This window comes from Pseudopodoces humilis, chromosome 4 (genome assembly GCF_049639895.1).
Source record: "Pseudopodoces humilis isolate 2021_Gansu_Grassland_sample_001 chromosome 4, ASM4963989v1, whole genome shotgun sequence".
NCBI lineage: Eukaryota > Metazoa > Chordata > Aves > Passeriformes > Paridae > Pseudopodoces > Pseudopodoces humilis.
The window spans coordinates 56,451,767-56,471,668 of NC_142203.1; the positions used below are offsets into that span (position 1 = coordinate 56,451,767).

The 19,902-nt window shown below is 38.7% G+C and overlaps 1 protein-coding gene across 11 annotated transcripts in view; it reads right to left on the minus strand.

Moving 5' to 3' along the window:
• ERBIN (erbb2 interacting protein) overlaps positions 1 to 15,828 on the minus strand; it is a 116,377-nt gene extending 100,549 nt beyond the window's left edge. For 5 of the 11 annotated variants that reach the window (XM_088054011.1, XM_088054016.1, XM_088054015.1 and 2 more), the window contains exons 1-2: positions 15,614 to 15,828; positions 15,156 to 15,239 (exon numbers count right to left, since the gene is read on the minus strand). The gene's annotated coding sequence lies outside the window, so the exon portion shown is untranslated. Of the gene's footprint in view, positions 1 to 15,155; positions 15,282 to 15,613 lie in introns of those variants that run through there. The other 6 variants (XM_088054014.1, XM_014258856.2, XM_014258855.2 and 3 more) reach the window with 2 other exon arrangements.
• Positions 15,829 to 19,902: the final 4,074 nt, after the last annotated feature.

Below are 19,902 nucleotides of genomic sequence, written 5' to 3' on the forward strand. Positions count from 1 at the left end.
AGGAAAACAAATTATCTTACAGCAAACACTATTTCCCCTGAAATACTACATCAAATACTTATCAATCAGCCAGAAGATAAAGTGTCATTTTATAGACTAAAGAGCAGGACATACAAATAGACAACTGCTGTAATGAGAAATAGCTTAACCGCTTCAGGATGTGCTGAGACCTATCCATTTGACACCTTAGTATTCCAGTAACCAGGCAATGTACAGCTAAGCTATCAGATGTAATTGCTACTAACACTGGTTTGCCTGCAGAAGGAGAAAGTCCTCAACTCAGTTTTAAGGTTTGTCATGAGATGATTCTAAGTGCATTGGAGGGAGCAATTTAAACTCAGATAACAAGAAATGCATTTTAAACTCACTAATGCTTTAATAGATCACTGCACTCTAGTCTCTCCAGAGAAGCAGAGATAAGCACAGTATCAGTCTTGAAAAGCGGGTAACAGCAGCTGTTTCTGTTCACTTCATGCCCATGAGTGCAACCTCCTCTCTAATATAGGGGCTTGCCCCTTCTGGAAACAGGAAGATCAGAAACATACTGCATTTCATGAGTGCAGTACTGTCAAATGAGGCCAGTATACAAGGCTCCTCACTGAAAATCCACAGTACCTCCACACCCAGCTGGCAATCTTCCTAGAATATTTGAGAACAATGAAGCAAAATGTCCTCTATTCTTCCATCCTCTGCCCCCTTAATTTCAATCCCTCCATGAATAAAGGTGATTCTACCCTGCCTATCTGAAATTGAAGAAGTAAAATACTGTAAAGGCATTGCACACTCTAAGTGACAGACATTTCTAAGTCCCTCATTTTGTAATAATACATAACATATAACTTGTTTACTAATCATACCAACTGCTCATCACCTGTCAGTTCTCCTCTCACACTAGCCTTGAAGTCTAATCTGAAGGAATAGCATGCCACATTCATATACTGTTGACCTACACATTTCAATCAAGAGATCCCTCTAGATAATGAAAAACAAAATGCCACCAGAAATCCCATCTAACTAAAGAGGCTAGATATACGTCTCAAAAGCAAGTGCTCTGAAACACAGCTTTCAGGAGAAAAGGTCTTCACCATTTCCTCTCCTTTCCCATAGTTAGTTATTTCCCACTCCTGCAGCAACTAAAAACCATTTTACAGAGAAACATCAAATTCCCCGCCTACTGTCTCAAGTCTATAAGTCAATCTCCCTATGGCAAGAAAAAATAGGAGATGGGAGGTGATAGACTATAAATCTGCCAAAAAGGAGATGTAACTGGATAAGTATCCCAGTTCTTACCTGCACTTTTGACTTTTATGTATATATTATCAAGGATCAAATCACTGATGATGAATAGTGACATTGACATTTATGGTGGGTAAGTGGAAGACTATTCCAAACCAACAACTGGAACTCAACAGGCAAGTCAATCTCCATCATGCAAAGTTCAAACTAGAGCTTGCTGAAGCAAGAGTAATCCCTGCTTTTCCCTCACACCTGCCTTTTATTACAGCTAGTGTTTGCATAATCACACATGATTGCAAGTTCAATCAATAACTGATACAAAAAGCCTAAACCTGCAAGGCATTGGGGAGAATTTTTTTTCATTTAGATCAGTTTGCTCAACAACTCACTGACCATCAGTACCATGTCTCCACCTTCAATACTGCATCTTCCCTTTCAATACCTTGTCTTCTTTCTGAAGAAAAGAACTACACCGGAAGCAAAGAGGAAGTGCACAGAGCAGATGCAGCAGAATAAAAGACCAGACATTTAGCCACAGGCTTTACAAATTAAATCTCCTTTAGACAGCAAAGGTGAGAACTTCATTATTACTGGTATTTTTCTTTTAGTACAAAAAAGATGTATCAAAAAACTTATAAAAGCATATTTTAATAGTCACAATAGCACAGGTTGGCAAAATTCATTCATGTGTGTCACATTTACAATTTAATCCACCTTGGATTCATAGTTCTGGTGAGGGGGAGAGGGGGGGCAGGAGGGAAGAATTATAAAAATGAAAAAAAAATTAACCGTGATAAATATCTACAGGCAGCCAAGAAGAAGCAAGGATGCTCAGTGAATCAAGTGACCAGTTTGGTCCAGACACTGACTGTACCAGCCAGTTTTACTCTACAAAACTGAAAGAAATATTCACAGGATGTGGTCTGAACTTCAAGACACTGTTGCTCAGCAAGTGCTGTGCATGTTTTTGTACCAAAAAGTCTATTACCTGCCTACCTAATGTTTTAAATTCATAAGAGACTTGAGGGAATGAGAATAAAGCACATAAAAGTATACAGACCATCAACCCCAACATGGTACATATGAAATTTACATACATTTACTTTCTTTTAACCAAAGAAAAAAACCTTTATAAATTCCAAAGTGACCAGTACAGGCAGTTGCTTTGTAAAGAAGCACTATTCAGAGTCTCAGTTGCTCACTTTGCCCTAATATTAAGGTTACAAAAACATTTAGAAAAACATTCAATTAATATCAACCTGTAATTCAAACCATAAATAGATACACTGGATAGATTTATAAAAATTTGTATTTATATACACAACAGTGCCACTGATCTAGATGTATCTTTCATGTGTCCCATTGTTCTTAAAATGTAGTAAAGACAGACAAAATGCAGTTCAAGCTTCCAAGAGCATCAGAAAGCTGCCACTTTATAGTCTGTGATGCCCATGACTTAGAGCAGAATGCAACCTATTTCCAATCTTGACAGTAAAGGTGATTTGTCCTAAATCAAGCCCATGAAATAACACATTTCCTATTAACCTTCAGATGTTTGGGTGTAAAGCAAGGATAGTAGCTGGTATGCATTCAACCAGTCTCTACTGCACCCACATTTCTCATCTAAATTCCTCTTCTACAGCCCCTACTACTAACTGATTAACTTAGAAACACCCACACCATGCACCTCAAAAACAGTTATCAGTAAATCTTGATAAGAAGAATTAGAAACAGTTTTTTTTATATTAAAAAGAATTCTTCCATGATGCTGTCTGCTAGTTTGCTCTCAAATCAACATTACCAAGGTGTTAAGAGACACAAAGGAGAAAGGATGAAACAAAATGTAACAATCAATATGCTTTTAAAAGTCACATTAGTTATACATTGTGGTTAATTCAATCATAGAGTAAAATTAAGTTACAAAGTACCTTAAAAATAAACAAAACAACCAATGATGAAACAACTCTTTAATGGAGAAGTATAAAACAGGTATTTACAAACAACAGTATAGAAAAATCTTGGAAAAAATTTTGGAATAAATGCAAAGGGAAAAAAACCCCTGTAGATTCCACACCATTATTTGTCTATGAAAGTGCTTCGATGGCAGTTGCAGTTGGTTAAAGAGTAAGAAAAGAAAATACAGTATAACTCTTGTAAGTACACTGCAATCTGCAACATTTACATGTTCCAAAAGCCAAAACTCAAATTTTGTATCAAGCTTATGTTTTCTGAACAACTGCATTAACACTATGATAGCAGCAAGTCCAACTTGAACACAGGTGTGTGAACTAATTTCGAAGTCTGTTTGAAAATAAATTCCTGCTACTCATGATGACAAGGGCTAAAGTGCAAGCAAGATTTAACTTGGAATTTCACAACTAAAATGTCAGCAAACCAGGCCAGACTCAACAGCATTAACAGATAGGTCTAAGGTGCAGGGAGGAGAGGGACACCCACAGATAACTGCCTACACACCTGAAACACATTTCAGGTACACTAAAGAACTAAAGGAAAACATAGACCTGAGACAACATTTCTTTGTGTTACTACTGCTGGTACTTCCTAAAATTCAGTAACTATAGACCACTCCTGCAGCCATTGATAACTGGGAGATGAGCAGAAACACTGGAATTAACTGTGCTTGAACAAGTCAGGCCTCTCTGTGGCTAGCAGGACCACTATTCCATGAAACACAAAATTTGGTGACTAGAATGAAGATAAACGCCGCACTTCAAAGAAGAAGAAAGGCAGAGGAAGAGGAAAGCTGCTGTATACTGAACATATGTCTATAGATTTTCTTATAACTATCCCAAAGAAGGCTGAGACCAATCAAACTAACACACATCACAATCAGGGAAGGCAGCTGGACTGCCAGAATAAATACAAAAGAAAACAATAACCCTGAGCTGACCAAGATACAAACAGGCAGCTCCAGGATTTGTCTCACCTCTTAGCAGACAAGCAAATCTTTAAATGGTGGTACCATTATCATGGGACAGCTAAAAATCTCAGGGAATGGAATTTCAAACAGAAAACAAACACAGCAGCACCTCCTTTTTCAATTCAAGAGACAGGAATGCATGAAGTTTCCAGACCTGCTTTACAACTAATCTCTCACAATCACCCCAAAAGCTACAAAAATTATAGCAGTTATGGCCTCTGCTACAGATTCTGCTTCACATGAAGCTACTTTATTATTAAATGCTTGTTTTAAATAAATCCATGCATTCCACAGCTATGGAAGTAAAATATTTGCCCTCTCTTCTAAGAACCACTCATTTCTTACACAAGACTGAACAGCAATTAGGATGTTATGTAAGTTAATTTACTGAAGTTAATCTTTAACTCCATTTCTAATCACAGGGACTGAACAGAAAGAAAAAACAAGAGAAAAATGACATTCAGAAAGAACAAGCAAAATTGCTTTAAAAAGAAACATACTTTGTTCCTCTGGCTTAAATTATTTTTTATAAATAATTTTATTTATTTTAATAAATTATTTTTTAGGGTTTTAAATTATTTTTATTTTGTTTATTTATTTTATTATTTTAATTTAAATTACATTTTAAATTATTTCAGATTGGTAAAAATTATGCAATATATTAGTCAGAAACTAATCAGATGAAATTACAGCTTTCAGAGATACACGTATTTTTCTGTCTATGGACTCTTCAATATCTTTGCCTTCTAACTAGGAGAAATTAAAGTAAATACCACTTACTTTGCCAACATGGAATAACAAGCAAAAAAACACATGGCCTTGGGCTTCTGCCTTTTTAATAATAAAACCCTCCAAGATCTGGAGCTATTTGTTGCAAATGTTCTTACTCCTTGTCTTAAGAACTTGTTGAAATCAGAGAAGAAAGATCTGAGCAGAAGAAAAATCCTTCACTGCTTGTTTTTATCAACCATGGTTTTCTACCTGCAGTATCAAGCAGTTACATATTTCTCTCAATGCTGTAAAGAAACACATACACTACTAGCCTTCAAAAAAAACCAAGAAAACAAAAAAACAAACAAAAAGAACCCAAAAAAACTCCAATTAATTAAAAATACCAAATCAGCCACCAAAAACCTGCATACTGTGCACAGGCTTAGATATCCAAGGAGGAAAACATAATAATAATTTTCCTATTTCTTCATTCTTATTGATAGACTCCTGGTTCTAACTTCCATCTATGGAATATGTAAAACCAAGAAAAAATAAGGGATGGGGAAACAAACAATAGTGAAAATGCTAATAGTGTAAGTCAGCAATTGGTATTTAATACCATCCTCAATACAAAAAGCCCTTTTTAAGCCCTTAACTCAGGAAATAAAATAAGTTTGAAAAACATAATTGCCACATTCTGTTTCACATAAATATGGTATTTTTATTCATTTGACATATGTTGCTTCCTGAATGGATTTAATGTATTTTGGCATTCCAGAACAAAACTGCTCTCAGTGTTTGGCACTTCATGTACAATGCAGCCAGGAAGCCACTCCTTAAGACTATGCAGCCATCTGCAGCAGACACCAAAGGTTTTTGACAAGCAAGCTGCACTGCTGTAAATATGCAGTAGCTCACTATAAAATAAAAGTTCTCATCTATTAATCAGACTCTGCACATAATTGCCTCGAGATAAATTCAGGTGATCTGCAACAAAAAATAGGTCAGCACAGAAACCAGAAAGGGGAGAAAATAATTTTAAAAAGAAACTATTATCAGAAGATTACTGGATATTTAAATGCTTACTAAATTGTATGGTCTACACATTAAAAAACCCCAGTCCCTGATGCCTTGCTTTACATGCAGTCTCCCTCAAAAATGGAATAGCCAGAATTCCTACCTAAAGCTAGGACGGATCAAACAACAGAGGTCAGAATAACACAGCAGGGGCAGAACACCTAGATACAAAGTAAGCAGATGTTGGGTACACAGGAGTGGAAGGAAGAACCACACTCAAAACCTTCTAGCTAGTAACTGCCCAGAAAAACAAATCCAGACAGGTTACATAATTCAATCTATGGTAACAGGAAGAGAAATGGAAGCACATTCATAGATCAGAGTTCAAAGGAAGTACATGCAGGTATGTATATTCATTTCCCATTTTGAATTTGGCAAATTTAAAAAAAATATATCCTACCAAAAACCACAAATAAATATGCACCCCAACACCTCATGCAGTGTCCTACTGCAAGCTACTAGTTGAAGAGAAATAGTATATAGAACTGGACTTACATTTTACTTTATAATTCCTCCTCCTTTAAACGCTTCTGTCTGTCTTCTAAGTGTTATCCACTTCAAGCCAGTCTAGTTTTTATTCTTACATGTTTAGTATAAAATGCAGCACTAAAAGCAGAAGCCTTTATGCATAATACAGCTTTAAAAATAGTTTCACTTTTATACACCTTTTCAACTACAGTAAGGAATGGCTAAAATAAGGCATAGCCACTATTTTTAAAAAATGCAAAGGTTCAAACACCAAAACAGAATAAGGCTGTATTTTTCAGACTCTAAGAATCTTGTCCCTCTGGTTTATACAATAATTATACTACATATTATCTCATCATTATTCTCAGCAGTTTTAAGAGTTACTGTCCTGGACAAATATTCATAGCTCCTGAGGCTACTTACCTCTATTGGGTTTTTTTTTCATTAATTTTAAAATTGATACATAGATGCCAATGCATTACAATTAGCTGTTCGCAACAGTGATGCAGAAGAATTACTCCTCTCTGCAGTGGCTGTGGTTCTTTGTAACTACAAATCTTTTCACATCTTCCATGTGGGTAAGCACTGTTATTCTTGTCCTCTATTTACTCAGCTTTTCTCTCACAATGCATGTTTGATTTTTGCCAACTTATAATCTCTTTTCACTCCCAACACAGCGATGAAACATTTAACTTAGTATTTTTGTACTAAATTATTTTTTCCTTTACTCAGTGTTGTGTTCCTCTAAGTGAATGGATGATGATTAAAGAAAAGAGAGCTGTTATGTTATTTTTATTTTACTCTATCAGGCATTTTGCATATCACATAAGCAACTAATACAAAAAAATTAGCAGAAGGCTACTACTGAATGGTTTCTAAAGTATTTTTTCCTCTTTAGACAGGTAAGAACAAGAGTGTACTGCTTACAATAAAACTTTTACTAATAACTTAGAATTTAGACAATTATATTTAAGTACACTTGCTCTTAGAAGTGTTGTTTTCAATAGGGATAATAATTCACTATCAGAAGCCAAAACCAAGTTTTTCACCTCACAGATTTAAGATGAACTCAAGAGTCTTCTTTCTGATCAAAATGCTAATTACAGCCTCAAAACTGAATTCAAAGTTGATTTTAATAATAACCCAACTTAAAGTATTACTTCACTTCTGACACCCCATGCTTTCCAGCATGAGAAAAAAAAGAGGTACAATACTACCCTGACACTACTGAAGTAAAAAGTGGGACACTGCCATGCTTATTTGTTATTAACATGTCACCCTCTTTTCTCAGAATAGGAAAAAGTGACTGAAAAGCACAATGCAGGAATTCCAGAGCATTTCATAGCTGTAATTTCAATTAATTTGAATTGCCCAATGCGTACTTTAGACTTCTCAAAGATTAAAACCAAGTTAATACAAAATTGGGCAGAAATGAGTAACATTTGAGGGAAAGTTATCCTCTGCAGATATTTCATGTTTTGAAGCTGCAGTTTAAAATTTGGTCAAGATTTAACACCAGTGGAAGGATGTGCGGGCTACAAATCTAAAATGAGAAAATATATTTTGTATATATATTACATATATATAATACTACTTTAAATTCAGTGGAAAAAAGGAAGAACTCCCTCCACAGATAAGAGAAAGTACTGTTTCTAAAAGGTTAAGGAACAATTTGTCTGTTTTTCATTGGTTAGTTTATGTAAACTAACAAAGGGAAGGGAGAAGCAAAGTAAGAAAGAGGGTAAGAGAAAAATATCGATTAATGACATGTTTCTCTCCCACTCTGTAACACTTTCTTCAAACCTGCCCCATTGAAAGATTAAGGCCTTAATCCTTCCCTTGACACCTCACCACATTCTGCTGCAAGACTGATGTCACAGAAGAATACAGGATATTTGAAATGTTGACAATACAGCTCCAACAGATCCCACAACTTCACACAGAAATGTCTGCATGCTTTACTGTCTTTTTCTAGTAAGAACCACAGAATGCCAGCAGCCTCAGCATTTCTTCTGCTTTGTTTCAATGAAACAAAACAAAATAAACGGTCCCTGAAAAATTGATGAACTCACTCAGATAAATACAAATGAAAGAGTAAATTCACTTCAACTCTATTAAAATCTATTTTAAGTATATCTTGCTTTTCTAGTACTTGTATTACTTACATTTTCATTTAGTTAGATGAAATACCTAGTACCAGACCCAAAGCCTTAACATCTAAATCAAAAATAACACACTGAAAGAACAGGATTGTCTAATAGCCACAGAAAGCCCACACCTTCAAAAAACGTTGTTCAGGAAAACAAAACTCTCCTAAAACCCACAAATAAGATCCACTATAGATAAACAATATTATAGTAAAATAGTGAAGCTCAGAATTTCTTTTCCCCCTTATCAATGTTTCTGATCTTATTCATCAGGATCAGATCCAGATGGATTGACAAATTCTGAGTTCCAACTGATTCCCCTCCCTGTCATATTCTGAGAAGATGGTTAAATATGTCTGTATCCATCCTTTTCCACCACTTCTTCCTTAGGTTACCTTGTTTTTAATAATTTTCCAGCACCCATATGTGAACCAACAACTGTGACCTGACAAAATTCACAAGTAAAATTGTAGGTTTGTTCCAAATACTGTTTTCTAGCACTGCACACTCAATTCCCTTTGCTTGTAATTCCACCAAGAGGTTTAAAGAACTCATTAAATACTTGGAATAAATCACCTTGTGTAAGTTTACTACAGCATAGCAGACACAAATGGTATAAAAGACTGAATAGGTATGAATGAAGAAGTGAACTTCTGAATTTTCTCCCTCAGTGATGAATTTTACTGCCAATCCCCCAAAAATATAGAGCAGCTCAGAAATTAAATAACCAACAGAGCTCCAGGGTTAGCACCATATATGATTTTGTGACCAGAAGTAACCCAAAATGAGTATGTTCTTCAAAAAGGAGCTAACTACCAACCTCACATTCCAGGCCACCACAGACTAACATGCCACAGCAAGCTAACATACCAGCAGCAGCAGATCAGTGAACATTATCTGCTCTCTGCACATTCACTGATCCCTTCAAGTAGACCCAACTCAAAGGCCAAAGTGGAACCTAAGTAAATTAAACATCTAAATATCTTTCATAAATATCACACTCAGTAGCATAAGCATGGAAAGCAAGCATTTACAAAGCATTTAAGTCACAAAAGATTTAGACTGCTATACTGACACACTTCAGTTTAATTTTACTGAAAATACAGGCCTCAGTCTTATAAATATAACTGCAGCCAAGCTTTTTGTTGTTTTAACCACAAGCGTGCACAAGCACATACAGATTTTTAAGCAACATCTTTCCACAGACAAAAAAAACCCTGTAATTCCCAATAATAAATGTTCTCCGATACCCAGTTTTAAATATAAAAATCTGTGTTATCTTCAGGGTTACTTGTAAAACAAAAGATCTGCATAACTTGATCAAATTGCTGATAAATTGATTGATCTTCTAAACTATTATTTCTCCCCTCTGGTAGAGTAATGCCAGGAAGACAACAGCCACATGGGAAAAAAGCAGCAGCTCTCAAACCTTAGCAGTCCATCACAAGTCTTCTAGACAAGCCTGGAAACACTTGCTAGCATTCAAACACAAAGATATCTACAGTCATTCTGGATGACCAAACCTGTGTATGACATTCAGTCATCTGGCACTGCATTTCAGATGTTTCTGTAAATACACTGATGTAGCATAAAGCACCTATACCGTCTCTTCTGCTTCTTAAAACTTAGAAGGTTTGGAAGATATGTACTGAAAAACTCCAAGGACGAGGAGGGCAAAGAATGCTGAAGAAATAATTTCTGCAAATGTACTAATCACATACCCCACATCGTGGGACAGACGACAAAGGAAGAACATGAAACTTCTCTTCCTTAACTGTGTGGGAAGATGGAACCCCTTATGCAGTTGCTACAGAACTTCTCAAGCAAACTGAAGAGTTGAAAACTGGTGAGAAGACTCCAAAGGCAGCAGTGAAACTCAAAGCACATTACTTGAAAAAAAAACAACAAGACCATCCTTCTGCATCTACCTTTGACACAATACCAGAACTTAAAATATTTTGAATTTATTTATTTATTGGGATTGGTGTTTTCCCCGGAAAGAAGAATAGAGCCCTGACCACTTTGCAGGAAAATACCACCAATTCCAAACAAACACTTAAATTATAAATGTTTCACTCTAAGTATTTATAATTTTTACTTATACTTCAAACCACCTCTGAGCTTCTTTCACTCTTTAAGCTGGCCCCAGACAACTGACACAAGAAGTAGCCCTTGAGCACTAGGAGCTCACAGCAAGACAATTATACCTCAACCTATGCAAAACATCTTATGTAATAAGATTGAGCCTTATAAGGCTTGGTTACTTTCTGAGATTATAGAACTACCAGGACCTCTACAATAGCCAAGACTGTTCAGAGTGTCCTCAGACTCTGCTTAATTGTCACTGTTTATTCCTGTGCATAGTGATTGCTTACTGTCAAGTATCTACAAATTCCTTGCAAGAACCAAAAGAAACTAATCTATTTTTTAACTTGAACTTTTACTTTTAAACTTTTAACTTTTTAACCTAGGCAGGACAGCTGCAATGCTGGTGTTCTCCAATGTAAGTACACTTCAGTTTGGTTTCATTTAGACCAAAGGAACACGTTTGTTCAGTTTTACTTCTCAATTATGTGAAGTCACAATGTATTTTTGAAGGTATAATTGCAATCTAGTGTTGAAATATCATGCTTCTGTACCCCCTTTAAGGAAAGTACAATGAGTAATAATTCAAACACCTGTACTGAAATTTAAGCATAAGAGATATAAGTATCTTAAAAAGAACTAATGATGTTCCTTTGAATCCACTGAATTTCAGGACTAGGTCCCATCTAGGTCACCAAAACTGTTACCAAAAATTGGTAAAAATAAAAAACTCCTTATCACCAATGTAGCATTAAGAAGTAGGCATTCTTTATGTGGCAGGATGCACAAGAGGCTATCTCCTCCAAAATACCATGCATGATGAGTACAGAAAAAGCTCCTGAAATACTATATTTTACATACATATTCATTGATTTCCTGGAATAAACATACTAATGATAACCATTTTCCCAAAATCAATAACATATTTTCCCTCCCCTTTCTGCATGCGTTCCTCTGTCCTGGGGGTCTCTCTGGTGGTTGCTGGTGGCCAGCAACCCCAAAGTCATAGCTGACTGCTTGGGAACTTGTAAAAGTTGGCACAACTGGGCTGGTTGCTTTCCAGTTCTTCCTAAAGAATAAGCATTGTGCAGTTCCATAGGCCAATGGTTTTTGGAGAATAAGCATTGTATTAGCCCACCAGGTGCAAACAATTTTTCATCTGGCAACAATGAAGGCAAGGCAGCAGAAAAAGCTCAATTATCCTGAGATTACTACATAAGAAAAATACTATTGATTCCAGCATAACAATTTTTTCCATTTTAATTAGATGGGAGATACATAAATCTCTCCTAAATCACCATCCTTACTTTGAAACCTTACATTTTTAAGATTTGACTCAACACTCAAACACTGTATTCTTAGTTCAATGTGAAAGCTGTATTTCAGTTAATTAACCCTTTTACAACAAAAAAAATCTGAAAAACAATCTCATACCCATGTCAAAAATAGACTATTTGGTACTCAAACTACCTTCAATGTTTTCATTCTGATATGAGAAGTGTCCTTCTCAAAAGCTGACAAGGTAAAATAGCAATGTTTATAAATCTTCCATTTTCCAGATAATCTTCATTTAACAATCTATTCCAAATGTCACCGTGAGCATTTGCATGCTCACATAGGAATACTGTCTACTATTTTCATATCTGTACAAGTAACTCTTCCGCCAACTCAACCAGCAACTCATTTGGAAAAGGTTAGATTTCTAATTCCTCTATGTGGATTAAATGTCAGGCACTTCTTCAGCAGATCAAGTTACTCTATAGGGAGAATCTCCTGAAGATACAACATGTCAACTATTTGATCTTTACATAACATTTTCCTGAAAACATTTTCCTTTTTGCTTAGGAGCAGGAAGGACAAAAACAAAGTAAGAATGCAGAGCAGACAGACAGTGATTCATTACAGAAACACAGGAAAGCTGAGCTGAGGAATTTGCCCCGATCCACTTCTATTTCTAGAACCTACTGCTAACATGTGAGGTATAATGTATGTTACACATGTGCAAGCCTTTCCTTAGCTTTGATCTTCCAAGCATGGCTCTTAATGCCTGGGACTACAGGCTCTCAACTAATTCACCAAGAACAAATCATAACACTGTTTTCTGAGACCACCAGCTTAATACACTAAGAAACTATCAATCATTAATATTTACTCCACAGAGCCCCCTCACCCACTCTATATGAACAAGATGTGCAAATTGATACCTTAACAGAGCTTTATATTTACACTAATCATTACCTACTGTTCAGCTTATATATAAGACAGATCAATTAATAATTCATTAATATAATAATCATCTTAATGGTAATCATGTTCCATATTTTGCCATATACTGCAACTTCTAGCTCTTCTTATTGCAAACATACCTTCTTAAAATTAGTGATGTTTACTCCTGCTTAATTTAATTCAGGAGTAAGAACCAGCCAGGTCAAAAGAACGTTTCCCCAAGCCATCAACACCTAGCTATAAAAGTGCTGTTTCAAGCACATGAGCTACCATGGGTAAAGTTAAATAATTTTCTTCATAATAAGAATATCAATGTCTGATATGACTGATGTTTAAATATGACTGATTTTTAGTTGTGATCGTCGATCTCAAGAAAGAATACATCCCTTCATGTTACTCCCAAACTATGTTAATAACATGAATGGCATTCAATGATATAACCATGAGCTGTAAGGAGTACTGAATTACACTTTCATCATTAAAAAGGGCCTTATCCATAGCTACCATGGTGACAAAACATCAGCGTAGAAAGTTGTGCCTCCACTACAAGGCACTATTCTTCTACATGGCATTGAAAAATATCAAGTGCATCATGAGAAACACAAAAGGCCTGAAAAGAAACAAAATTGCCTTGATTATGAACATACTGGTTTACAACTAAATTTGTCATGCACGGCTACAACTCCTCATCCTCCTCCCAAGAATCTCAGTCATTATTGGGACTGAAACACTGCTCTGGAAAGGGATGGTTCTTTGTAAAATGATTATTCAGCCTTTCTGCCAAGCATCAGCCACATAAGGAAAGCAAAGTTCACTGCCATTTCTTTTGTCCAGATCTTTCTAATGCCTAAGAATAACTCTTACTGCTGCCTGGAAAGGTAAGTCTATAAACTGCAAGCCAAATTATTCATTTGTTACCGGCCACTGAACCCACTTTAGGTATTTATATGTTAATACTTCTCCTTACATTACATCAAACAGAAGAGTTGGATTATTTTTTCTTAAAGCTCTAAATTACTCCATGATGTTAAAGAACTACCTGTTTAGGAGCATTAAAACTTTTGCACAGAAATTACTTTGTCCAAGACTCCCAAATACCAATACATGTCAGACACTGGCAAGACTGAAGCATACACATCTATCAGACTAACATGTTGCTTCCAAGTTTGACAAAAAGGAACCAACATTCCAGAGCTATGGTTTCTGCCTCATTCTGAACATTCACAATATGAGAAACTCCTTGCCTTCACGAAAGAACTTACCTGTAATTCTCTCTGTGATGAATGTGAAATAAACATGCCTCTATTTAGATGGCACTACAAGCACCAGAGGTACAAAATTTTACACCAAAACTTCACATTTAGTTTCCCCTTCAACTGCTTCAAAAAGGAGTTCTTTCAAAAATTGGAAAGGGGAAAGTGGTCATCAAAAACAAGGCTACATTAACATCTTCAACTGCATCCACTTTAAAGAAGTCAGACAACTAACTAGCTAGCTGCTTTGCTTCTGTTCTGTACTTTACTTTAAATTAAGGTTCTTAAGATGAACTTTGCAAGAATCAAAATGCAGGACAGACCTCCGCTATACAAGCTGAAAAACAAGCAGTCCAACTTGTCGCTTTGAGAACAGAGACGGTAAAGGGGAAGAAGACGGGTGACTGCAGCAATCGAAGGTGGAAAAACTGCGACAATTTACAGATGACCAGGAGGGCATATTTTCATACAGAAACTTAATAGCAATCCTGAAGAAATCCGGCCAGACATTAACTGATATTCCAGAAAACAAGGTAGACATAAGAACGAAGCCGCAAGATCTTTTGATTAAATAAAATATTTTACCTCCTTCATGATTTTCTCATTTCCCGATAAATTAATTGTACCGGCAGGGTTACCAAACGTTTTGGAAGGGAGGGAGCTGAAGCAGCAGTTACGCAGTCGAGCAGCTTCAGCTCAGTGCCTTCTCGGACCGAACAAAGAAACTTCTGTGTCCGATGAGATTAAAAACTTTCGGTCTCACAGACTCTTTCCCTGCCTCCATGAAACCAGCGCCTCGGTACACACGTCCAGGCGAGACGGGGAGAAACACAATGAGCAGCTAAACTGTGCAGGCCAAGGCGGAAAACAGAGACAAAATATAAAGGCCAAAAACAGGATATAGAACGAAGCCTTAACTCCTTGATTTTTTTTTTTTTCTCCACCCCCTTCCCAGAGGAAGGACTTTTCTGTTGTTTTTGTTGCTGCTGATCCCAAGCCTTCCCTATTTACCTTAGCTGTCGGGGCGTCGTCTAAACCAGATCCAGCAGGCAGGACTTTCTTCCGACCTGAAGTAATATCCAATCGAATTTTCTTCTTCAGTGAGGCAGAGGGCAGAGAATGGGGGGAGAAGGAGAAGGAATGTTAGCAGCTTTCGCCAAGGACGGGGGAGTTCGTGCGTACGGGGAGAGGGCACCAGAGCAGCCGGGCTCCTCCCGGCCTCTGCCGGGGTCTGCCCCGCGGGGGGCCCGGAGGGGCGCCGGCCCGCCCCGGCGGCGACCCCGCAGCGCCCCCGACCACCCAGCGCGGCCCGGCCTGGACCGGCCCGCCCGCCGCCGCCGCCCCTCGCCCGCCCCCCCGGCGCGATGGGCACCGCCGCTCCCCCCCGGCTCCGCGCCCGGGCTCGCACTGCCCGACAGCGGCCGCCACCGCTTAGGGCAGAAGGGAAGCGGGATGGCCGCCTGCCTCACCTGCCCGCCGCCGCCCTCGCTCCCCGCCTCCTCTGGAACACTTCCCCCTTTCTCGCGGCTTCAGTCTCCCGCCCCCCTCCCCGGCCTCGGCAGCGGGGGGCCCGGGGAGGCGGCGGAGATGTGGGGAGGGGGAATGAACACCCCAGGCAGACACGCGGCGGGGGGAAGGGGAGGTGGCCGCGGGCGAAGCCGCCGCGCCCCTGCTGCTGCCGGCGCCGCGCACCGCTGGCCAGGCGGGGGAGGCACTGCAGCGGCACGGGGGGCGGAGCGGGAGCAGGGCCCGGGCCGAGACCTGGCGGAGGCGGGCAGGCGAGAGCGAGATCAGGCGGGAGCAGGAGCAGGCAGGCGCGGCGGGCGCGCCCGCTCTGGCTGGGCCGGGCGGGGGGGGGGACGGGCGGGCAGCGCCGGGCGGGGGGCCGAGCAGGGGGAAGGCCGTGAGGGACGGGCGCTGCGGCCAATGGGGCCCGGCGGGGGCGGGCTGTGCAGGAACAGGGCGAGGCGAGGCGGGGCGGGGGGCGCTGGCGCGGGGTTGGGGCAGGCGCGGGCCGGGGGGAGGTGGGAGCGGCGCCGGGCGTGGCCCGTGTGTCGCCGCCACGGAATGGCTTCTCCCGCTGCCGCCCGGCGTGGGGCCTGTCCTAGTTTGTCTTCGGCAGGGGAGCGTCAGTCGCACAGGCAAATTCAGTCCTGAATGATAGAAGTTTCCTCGTTAGCAGCTCAGCTTCCTAATTCAATGGTTGCACACCCTTTGTAGAAAGCGCTGAGGCGCCGGCTCACGCTGTCAGGCGCTGGCCGTCGCGTCTTCGTGGCCATCCCACCCCTGCTCCCCCACCTTGTGCTGCCTGACTCGGAGTTACCAAGGGTCCGAGGGAACGAACACACCCAAGGGGAAAACCGACAGCCTCCACCCACGCTTTGGTGTTTGGGTTTGGCTACATTAAACTTGGATGCAAACAACGACAATTAAAATAATGCCGCGCATATTGTCACAATGTTTCACGTAAACCCTGGAACGTTGCTGTACTTTCTCTTCCAAGTATTTCAACACTGTCAGTGCAATACAAAGGCGCTGGAAATGCGTGTTGACTGACAGAATCATGTACAAATACATGTTTGAAAAGCAGGCAGTGCATAGGTCACAAGGCTTTGGGATCGGCTGGGTTTGCATTGCAGCAGTACTGTTGTGATCCAAACAGAAACAGTGACTTTCTGTTTAATTTCCTGGATTGTTTGAAATGGGCATTTGATACCTATTGTGTATGCAATATGCCACTTAAACAGTCCTGGAGCCTGGAGTTCTGCTCAGCCACAACACAGGACATGAAGTGACAGCAGGGTGGATTTGTACATGCTGCTCACCTTATGCTCCTTAATTGTGCTCAGCAGAGACCAGTCTAAGGACAGAGGTAGTTTTGTTTTCACGCTAATTTAATCCCTGGCTACACTACTGGGACTGCCACCAACTAAGATGGAATAGTGTTTTATGATGATAATATTTACTGAGAAATTGGCAAAATGCTAAGAAATGCCCTGTTATATGAGCCAAGGGAAAATGGTATGTCATGTAACTATTGACCCGTCCCTGATTTTAACATATGACTAGATGAGAAAAGTCCTTTACACCCCTACCAGTCCTTGAAAGTAACTCAAATTGATATTTCCTGTTCAGGATCATTGTTTGCTTTATCTAGTTTCTTATAGGGCTTTGCAATGAAGAGTTTAATCTTTAGCAACAAAACATTTTTATAAAAGTCCACTGTGTTTAACAATACTGTTATTTATTTTAAATTTCTTGTCTGTACATGGGAATTGTATGTTCAAGTATCTAGCTTGTGTCCAGATACAGAAAATAAGCATGTTTTCCTACTAGGATAATAATATTCACTTACAGTTTCTTTACTTTTCTTCATCTTCAGGGGCATACAGTCCTACTTTGGGGACTACATGTGTGTATGTATAGATATTTCCCAAAACATTAAATCACTTCTATTTCTTCTTGTTCAGAAGAGCCATTTTCTTCAAATGACTCAGGTTTGGACTAAGGCCAAGCAAGACACTTGACACTAAGATTTAGAATTTCTCACTACAGTGCCCTGCACTGGTGCCCAGCACTGGAGTTATAATAAAATTACTACCTTTTTTTTTTTTTTTTAATCTATTGCAAATGATTGATCATTCCTGTTGAATACCAAATAATGTATCCTTATCATAATGCGAATAGCTCTCTGCAACTGATGCCCTCCATCATGAACGCTTCAGGGCAGTTTTTTTACGTGAATTATCACAACTTTTTTAATGCAAAGATATTATTTGGAAATATTTACTGCAAATTGCCTAATGCATTTATTAATGCAGCAGAGTAATAGATGGGTAAGAGAATGTATAGTAGCTGTTGCTCAGATAGCGAATGTCCCATAGTTGTTAATATTAGGAATGTAAGGTGCTGTTTCACTTACAGTTTTAGCCATCAAAAATAACAGCCTAGCCAAAGTCTGCTGAAACTACAGCTCACTGGAGCACAATTACAAAGGACTTTTTGCACTGACAAGATATAACTATCTATACAAATTAGGAAATAAAAATGCTATAAATATCAAGAAAGTATTTAGATTACAGCTCCAGCAGAGCTCCCAGCAATATTAATTCCCAGAGTTAGTATCCCAGTTACCAAATAATTACAGATTAAGTGCACAAGGTACAAAATACAGAGTTACATAATGAGTCTTTCAAGTGAGACTATGCATCTGATACCACTGAACATTGAAACAATATAACATCCCTTATACACACTTTCATGCTGGACATCAAGCCCAAACTTCTTTTCATTTCTATTTTTATATTTGATCAGGAGCACTAGTAAATACTGCAACAACATGCAGCTAAATCAAAAGAATATTTGGTGAAACAGTCACCTGTTTATTTGTCTCTTTCAGGAGTTAAGTGGTCTGAACAATTACTACATAGTTTGTTCTGAGTAATAGGGTTTAATTGCTGCTTTTCCCTATTCTTACTACTGTTGTTCATTATGATTGCAAGTTACCACTTTTCCAGGAAATAGATTGAAAGGCCTCTGGGGTAAGCACTTCTGTTTATTAAATGCTCTAGTAGCGACTTGAATGGTGGATTTCAAATTGATTTGAAGTGGAACTTCTGGACATGATTGCAATATAAATATTAAATAATAATTAGTGGAAGTAATAACCTCCTGAAAGACACAAAGAGGCAATAAGTAATTTTCCTTTAAAAAGTGCATATTGACATTTATTTTAAATATTCTGTAATTTAAATTTTGCCAAAATGTCTTACTGTAAAATTTTCTGAATTTATGTGATTCACAAGTGGACGACACCACATTTATGCTGGTGAAATTAACACAAAACTGGTATAATTCAGTGGCAATTAAGTCTTAGAAGTGTGCTGTTATAACTTCTAAATGCATAATGTGTATCTACTATATTTAAAGAGAAGCTAAGTAAGCAACCTCTGTTCAGTCTAACTTCAATACAATGCCAAATTTACACTGGCTAAATACACCATACAAATAAGTTTTCTCTGTATTTGATTGTTTCGTTTCTCAAATAGTAGAATCAAAGTGATGAATGTAAATGCATAGTGTGACTAAATTTTGTGATATTATGCAAGTACCAATAGAAAACCTTGGTAACACCACAACCCATTTTTTATATGCTGTGTTCTAGAAATGGTTAGGAATGTTTTGGAGTTATTTTTAACCATTTTGTTGTGACTTTTTTGTTTGTATTTATCTTCCTCAGCATGGGAGAGCTGGTGAATTCTGAGGAACACTTGGGACATGGAAGAGCATTTCATATGGTGGAGAGTAGAAAAAAAAGGTGGTGTTAAGGTACTTTTACTCTTGCCTGATTTGGACTGCTTTGCTCCTGTACAGTCTTGTTAACACTGATTTTAAGCTATGCTGCAGCCTCTTAGCCTAAGGGTCTGTTTTGACAGCTGATGCCACCACATAAATCTTGTGCTGGGGAAAACAAAGTGAAAGGAATGAAAATGAAGCCATACTGTGTGAGGACACTAACATCTGCAGATCATAAAATCTGAACCAAAAATCCATCGCTGACTAGGTTAAGACACATGAAGTTGGCAGAAAGAGCCAACTGTGAAGCTGCCTGAAATAAGCCATGTGCTCAGTATGTTGCCCATGCACCAATGGTAGTTTTGGACTGCCTTTGCTAAGTTCTTGGATCCTAGAAAGGTAACAATTAATGCTGTTGAGGATGTTTGTGTCCAAATAGAAATCCTAAAAGAACGCTGTACCA